Source organism: Castor canadensis, chromosome 1, assembly GCF_047511655.1.
Source record: "Castor canadensis chromosome 1, mCasCan1.hap1v2, whole genome shotgun sequence".
Classification (NCBI taxonomy): domain Eukaryota; kingdom Metazoa; phylum Chordata; class Mammalia; order Rodentia; family Castoridae; genus Castor; species Castor canadensis.
In genome coordinates, this window is record NC_133386.1 from 141,821,918 (window position 1) to 141,830,250 (window position 8,333).

The 8,333-nt window shown below is 33.8% G+C and overlaps 1 pseudogene; it reads right to left on the reverse strand.

Annotated features, from left to right (window-relative positions):
* Positions 1–396: 396 nt before the first annotated feature.
* LOC109680226 (olfactory receptor 51V1-like) lies at positions 397–1,291 on the reverse strand (annotated as a pseudogene).
* Between the last annotated feature and the right edge of the window lie 7,042 nt (positions 1,292–8,333).

Sequence of the window (8,333 nt, forward strand, 5' to 3'; positions counted from 1 at the left end):
TTTAGAAATTACATGAAAGGATTTAATCTAAAAATTTAACTATTGCCTAATAATTAGATGCAAAAAATATTCTCATTCAACTGTTCATAACAGCCTATGGATTTCAGTACTAAGTTAACCTAATACATTAGTAAGCTTTCCAAGCCATTATGCATGCATATTCCAATTTTAAAAACTGATCATGCATGTCTGTTCCACAGACTTATGATGGCAGGGGGAAATCACAGAAGAAAGTATTTGTAAAAAGTAAAACTTCTTAAATTGTGTTAGTAAATCTATTTATAGGTATTAAATGACTCTCATTCTTTTTAACTCCTCACCTTGGTTTAAAATACATTCACATTGAATCTCAGAACTTAGAATCCTTTCACATAGAACAAAATGCTGGACTCTCACTCATATCTGTTGGGTTATGATACTGTCAATAATAGGGTCCATCAAAGGTGGAAAGAAGATATAGATGTTGCTGATAAGGGCATGAGCCAGGGGTGAGAGGTGTTTTCCAAAGTGATTCATCATGGTTAGACCTATGATTGGAATGTAGAAAACAGAAACAGCACAGATATGAGATACACAAGTCTGCAAGGACTTGATGCTCTCCTCCCGGGATGCAGTGACTAAAACTGTGTGCCAAATCAGGATGTAGGACGTAAGTATGAGCACCACATCCAAAAAAAGGGCGCAGCTCACAAGAGCCAGAGCATAGATGCTGTTGAAGAGGATGTCTGAACAGGACCTTTGAATCAAATCTTGGTGCAGGTAGAAAGAGTGAGAGAGGAAATGAGGACGGCAGAAATCTAAGAACTTCAGCCAGGTGATGACAGGAGGAATGAGCAAAGAACTCCTAAATAAGATTATCACCCCAATTTTCATATTTGTTAAGATGGAGAAATAGCATAGAGAGTTGGAAATGGTGATGTAGTGGTGAAGGCCAAGGACAGGAGGACAGAAGACTCCAACATGACAGACCATGAATAAAATAGGACTGGGCAATGCAGGAATCAAGGGTGATGTCTTCAGTGAAACCCCACAGGATTCCCAGCACTGTGTGCATAGTAGGAAGCCCCATGCAAAGGTCAGTGACAGCCAGCATGGCCAGGAAATAGAACATGGGCTGTTGAAGGCTTGGCTCAATCTGGATCACATGGAGCACCATGCTGTTTCCCAGAAAAACCATGGCATAGATGAGGAAGAAAGGTATGGAGATCCTGAGATAGTAAACTTCTAGGTCAGGAAAACCAGTGATAACAAATCTGGAGTTATTGGAGTTTGAGACAGAGAAGGCAGGCATTACTAGATTAAAATATATCAACTGATATTTTGATATTTTATGGTGTCCTAATATCTAGGAATGCTTATCTGCTTTATGGAAGAAAATAATAAATAGTACAATTCCTTTATGACAAAATAGGGTCCTAATTTTTTATTCATTAGGGCAAAATCTGTTGTTTAGATGTGAACCTTGTAGATCAAGTGATGAGGGATGCCAGAAAATTATGGAATTTTATGCATAAATAATTATGCTAATGGACCCATGGGATTTACATTGCAGTCTAGATTTTTGGGAGCCACTAAATCCTCAGGGAACACCAGGCTTGATCACAGTGTGCAGTGCTGCCAATACTGGAACCCTTCTGAGAATATGAACCCTTCTGAGAATGTGAATTTTTTCTTTACCAAAGTTGTGTGTTTTATTTCCTTCAAATTTCACTAGATTCCATTGGAAATGTACTGATCAAAGTCATGTAAATTTGAAATAATCTAATAAAAATTAACTAAGAGAAGCTAAACAAAATTAGTAGAATCTGATTTTTCAAATCCCACATTTTAGTCTCCCTCTGACTTATTTGACAGCTTTAATTATACTTTATTGCTCTCCTTTTTCATGTCAGTCATTTTTCTCTACTATACTTATGTCTCTTTTAAGTATCACAACATTACTATCTCATCTCTCTCATACATAATATAACATAATTGACACAAATTTTAAGCAGGAAAATCTAAAATATTTTAGTATCTATTTTATAATGACTTTGGTAGCTAATTACAGATATAATAATATTGGTCATTTAAAAATGTCACATTATTATAAGGATGCAATTCATAAAGATATCCCATCTGGACACTGGCTTCTGTAGATAAATTCCACTACCAAACACTTTCAGAACATCTATTATGTTATGTGATTAAGGAACAGGACATGGGTTTCTTTAATTAAGAGTTATTTGAGCTTGCAAGAATAATTCTCTTATATCAGAGTACAAACTGGGTACCATAGCAGCCTAACAAAGTGATTGGATAAATGAAAACTTTTCTAAGTGGGAATGATTTGATTTTTTTATTGAATGTATTATTTATAAAGAAAATATTTAAATGTTGTACGCACCAAGATATTATTCACACAATAAAATGTATTGCCTGAGTAATAGCCTTGGAAGAGAAAAGTTAATAAAGATAACAAAGAAAAATTGAAAATAATTTTGAGATACAATTATGTAATTCAAGATGTGCTGTTTTTAATAAGGATTAAATCAAAACAACAGTGACTAATGTAGTGATTTTTTTTCAGTTATAAGGCTAAAAGAAACCATTGGGTTATTATTACCATAAAATTAGGTGCTACAAGGTATAAAAGAAAGTAAATGTCACCTTTTCTATGAAGACTTTTCCTGCTCCCAGGGGCAGAGTGAATCTTTTCTTCCCCTGATATTTTATTTATATTCCTTACAGAATTACTTACCTAAGTTACAGCTATTTTTATTGTGTGTCTCTTATATTGTAAGAACCTGTAGCTCTATATATTTTATGCTTGTACTCATTAAATATAGTCCTTGACAAAAGTAGATATACAATACACGTTTATTGAAAACATTATAAATTAATTTCTTATATTATTTGGTTTTAAAACCCTCATTACACATTATGGGTTAGAAATTTTTATAAACATATATATCAAAGTACATCATTTTCATTTTAAAATACTTAAATCTCTCTAAATTTTCCTAAAATAAAACATGTAGGTTCCTCAAAAAATTAAAAGTAGGTTGACCCAATGATCCAGCAATCCCAGCTCTGGGTTTATTTAAAAAATACAATAAATAAACATTTGAATAAGCTTTACACTTCCATGTTTTTGCAGCATTATTAACAGTAACTGAGTTATAGAAACAACCTAAGTGTTCATTGACAGATAAATGGATAAAGAAATTGTGTATATTTATAAAATGGAATACTTTAAAAAGAGAAAAAAATCCTGCTGTTTTGTCAAAATGAATAAATCTGAGGTCATTATTCTAAGTGAAACACACCAAAGAAAAACAGATGCAACATGCTGCTACTTAAGTTTTGATTGTAAAAATGTCAAGCTTAGAGAGGCATAGGGTAGAATGGTAGTTGTCAGGGCAGAGAGATGAGCAAATGAAAAACTTACAACTTTCAAGTATATGATGAATATGTTCTAGTGTAGATTATGAAGAAGGGTAGTACATGGAATAGTCAGTATGTTAGTACTGGAAATTTGCTGCCAGAATAATGCTACAGGTACAGGAATTATAGATAGATCACTTATATTGATTATCAAAAATATTACACAAGGTATACTTATACCAAAACACCATGTTGCATGCCTTAAATATACAGCAGCTTGATGTTCCACTATAAGAGTACTGAATTCAGTAATGTGTAATTTTCCTAGCAACCACAAGACTACAATAGTATTTGCCCTCAATAATCTCTCAATATTGCATATATATTTGAATATTAAATTAATGGGGTTTATATATATTTGAATATTAAATTAATGGGATTTTGCTTCCTGAGATATTTATTTTATATTTTTTACTTTGTTCTTGAAGGAAATTTATTTTACTACATTTGCCTGGCTTTGAACCTTGTGTTATAGAATGAGATGGAAAGTTTTTAGTCTGTCTCATATTTCTGAAAGACTTTATGCAGAATTGATATTACTTTATTCCTCTTTTTTGTGTATTGCTGAGGATTGAACCAGTCTTTGTGCAAGCCAGGAAGATCTCTGCTGCTGAGCTACTTTCTCAGGCCTCTTATATTTTTGTCAGAATCACAAGTGACACTTTCTGTACCTGGAGCATTCTTTGTTAGAACAGTCACAAGGAAAAATTTAGTGGAGATAATTGACTCAGTTATTCAGTATATCTACTTCTTCTGCAATGTAGAAAAATACATTGTACTCAATTATATCTTTGTTCTCAATTTTTTGAGAAATTATTCTATTTTATTTAAGTTTTTAAGTTATTGGCAAAAGAGTGCTCTCAATTTTCCATTATTGTACTATCAATGAAATCTACAGTTATGCTGTCTATCTCTTTCATGAGATTCATAATTCATGTACTTTTTCCCAAACCAGTCTGGCTGATAAACAGTTCATTGATATTATCATAACAGTTTGTATAGTATTATTGAGTCTTCTCCATTATTTTTCTGTATTCAATGTAATCAGTATCTAATGTGATGGATTTCTCTTTCTCTGCTTACTATCTCTTTATGTGACCATTTTACCATTTTTTTCTCTGTGTCATTCTATTTGGTCATTTGTGTTTTTATGACTTCAAGTTATTGAACTTTTCTTCAATGTCTAATCTGCTTTTCTCATATTTACTGTGTATTTCATTTAACATTTTTGTTTTCATATCTATAATACCAAATTACGCCTTCAAATAACTTCCAGTCCTTAGATATTGCAGCAAATGCAATATTATTTAATGTTTATTATTCACATGCTATATCTAACATTAGTTTCAATACTGGACTGAACTAAATTGACTTTTCTCCTCAGTAAGTGGTGTGCATGCTGTTTGTTTATATTCCTGCTGCTCAGTTGATTAGATGCTAGATATTATGGTAATGCTGGATGATTTTCTGTTTCTATATGCATTCTCAAGTGTTGGTCTGGGAGACTGGAGGAGTGGCTCAAGTGGCAGAGCACTTGCCTAGCAAATATGAGACCTGGGGTTCAAACACCAAAACCAAACAAAAAAAGTTGTTCTAGAACTGGAAGTGTTTCTTTTACCCAGGCAATACTGCTATGTGTGTTATACAAATGCTCTGGAAATCGTGGCTTTACCATCCTGAAATAAGATTATTGCATACTCCTGTGAGCATTTTAGTTACAGTTACCTATGAAAACCTAAGGTGGTATTTTCCCGTCCTCAATAATGTTTTCACATGTACATGCCAATGTGTGGTATGTTACATAGTTAAGGACACTCTGAATGTCCCTAAAGTCATCATGCAATCCAACTCCCTTCTTTTTGGTATTCTTTCCTTCAAAATACACTTTATTCTCTCTTACACTAATCTTATCACCATCCAGAGTCCACCTTGCTCCTTCTAAGCTGCCTTTCCCTCTTCTGTGGCCTGTGACATCCTTAGTTCTATATGCCAGGGAAGTGTCAATTTATTTTGCCATGTTCATTGATGTCATCTACATCTGTGACTATTTTCCTCTCTATCTTTTACTCACAGAGAAGTGTTGAAGTCCTCAATATTGGGTGTACTTTTTAAATTTCATTTTAGTTTGGTTTTGCTTCATTTGTTTTAAAGTGCTATTGCCAAGTTGCATACATGTTTCAGGTTCTGACAAATTCTTGAGAATTGATATTCTCATAATCCTGACTATATCATGATTGAAATTTACCCTGGTAATATGTCCTGTGATCAAATCTCTACTTCATGTAATGTTGATATGTATACTCCAGCAATGTTTTTATTAGTTTCTTTATGATATCTATTAATCCTCTGTACTCTTTTACATTATTTATATCTTTATATTTACTACTAAACTCTTAGTGGTGTACTAGTCAGAATTTTAAAATTTTTTTGGTCCTCACATCTTATTTAATTCCAAAATCTTTTTCTTTGTACTCTCATTTTAGACCATTACTATGTTGTGATATAGTTTGAAATAAATGTAATTATGATTGATCTGGGTATGGTTTCTCTCATTACCCTAGTGTGTCACAGATTTCAGATACTTCCAGTGATTGCATATTATTTGATTGGGATAGTTTGATGGAAAGATGTTTAGTTTAGTTTTCTAATGCATCCTCTGGTGGGGAGAGGGATCAGAAATAGAACTAAACTTAGTAACCAAAATGAGTTGAGGGTAGTGTCCACAAAGGAGAGCAACCCAGCCTGCGATATCAAATCCTGAAATGATTTGGGCAAGATTATATCATGAGAGTAGAGGGATAATTTTCAACTTGGAAAGTCAGAGTCCAAGTACAGTGAATAACATTGGTGATTGAAAATGGAAGTTTTGGGAGGCTCATACATGCATGGAGTGGCCTGGCATGGGGGAGTAAGAGCACAAGGAGTATACGAATGAAAGTCCACATAGTAGCTTTGTCACTGGGGAATTCAGAAGCAGAGTAGAGGACAGAATTCTTCCAGGGAAATGATAGGCCAGCATGGAAGGTGGAACCCAAGTATAATACTGGATGATGCAGTTGCAGAAAAACTCTGAGCTATGTGTTAAATCCCAAATTGCATGGAGAGAGTGTCTATACAGGATAATATGAAATATTGCAGCAGAAGATTGTTTACAAGAGACAAAGTGATCAAATACATAACAATATAAAATTAATGTAAGCCAAGTTTACAGTTTATGGAGGCAGAAGTTCCAGAAAACAGTACAGGGGAAAGCTAGAATAAAATGTACATGTTTAAATTAGAATTGAAAGTAGTGTCAGATCTCATTTCACAAATTTTTACTTTTTAATTCATCAACTTGCTAGGATACATTTTTTTAACTCCCAAATTAACACTGCCATTATATGGTTATTGGTAGATATGTATAGAGAGCAAAAAGTTTAAGTCAGTCAAAGAACAGAGCTGAGGTTGAACTAGGTCATAGTTTGTTTTCTTGTTCACCTCTCATAATGTATACAGACGGTTACCTGGTCATTTAATGCTATGCTTTAAAGATTTGTGTGCTTTCGCTGTAATATGCCATGGAAAATGGCCCCAAGGTAAGTGTTGAAGCGCAGTCTTGTGTTCCAAGTTCAAGAAGGTAGTAATGTGTCATATGGAAAAAGTACTTATACTGGGTAAGCTATATGAAGACATGAGTTGTAATACTGTGAGTTCAATGTTAATAAAGTACTTTGAGAAACAGTAAAAGAAAAGTCTCCTAAATGTGTAGTATTTTTGGAATGTACTAAAGTGAGAATTATTATGTTTGGTGGATCCATGGAAAAGATGGAAAAGCAGCACAACTGGTGGACTTAGGAGATGGCAATGGGCTCAAACAGTATGGTGGATAGCATTGTTTTAAAACGGAAAGAAAAACCCCCTTAGGTATTGCTGGCTCCCATGAAATGGAATATGACATAAAAATTGTTAAACTTATAGCCAGAACAAGGCTTCAGATCAGAGCCCACCAAAAAAATCACTCAGTGTTATCTAGGAAAATATTTTATTAATGAGCACTCATGACTCATGCTATGAAAAAACTGGTTAGTTGACAAGGACATTGGTAAATGAATTTAGCTAGCACAAGTAGCATTTTAATTAACAAAAATGTTTGGCTATGGGTTATTAAAAACCTAATCCTGTATTTTCCTTAGTAGTAATGATTGTATTTATAAAGTATTTATGGCATATTTATAAATAACAACTGCCATAAATAATGAAAATGAATTGTATGAAAATTCCCTTATGATTTTCAAACCATTTATGTAGATACAGAAATAAAAACAGATCTAGTACCACTGAGAGAAGCTAGGATCCATTCTTCATCATTACAAATAAGCCATCAATCATACAAATTTTGTATTCTCTGTTAGTGAGCTTTCTATCACTATAACAAAATACCTGAGATAATTAACTTATGAAGAGAAAAGTTTTGTTTTGGGTCCAAGTTTAGAAGGTTCCAGTACATGATCTAATGACTCCACTGTTTTAAGCCTGTGGCAAGGCATCACACCATGGAAGGAACACATGGTGGATCAGAACCATTTATCTCCTGATCCAGAGAGCATAAGAGAAAGTGTAGAAGCCAAGAGTTTATGATTTGCTTTGAGCATACACCTCTAAAGGCCTTACTGAATCTGACTTTATTCAATCATACTATTTTTTTAAATTGTTTTATTATTCATATGTGCATACAAGACTTGGGTCTTTTCTCCTCCCTGCCCCCATCCCCTCTCTTACCACCCACTCCGACCCCTCCCTCTTCCCCCAACCCCCTCAATACCCGGCAGAAACTATTTTGCCCTTATCTCTAATTTTGTTGAAGAGAGTATAAACAATAATAGGAAGGAACAAATGTTTTTGCTGGTTGAGATGAGGTTAGCTAT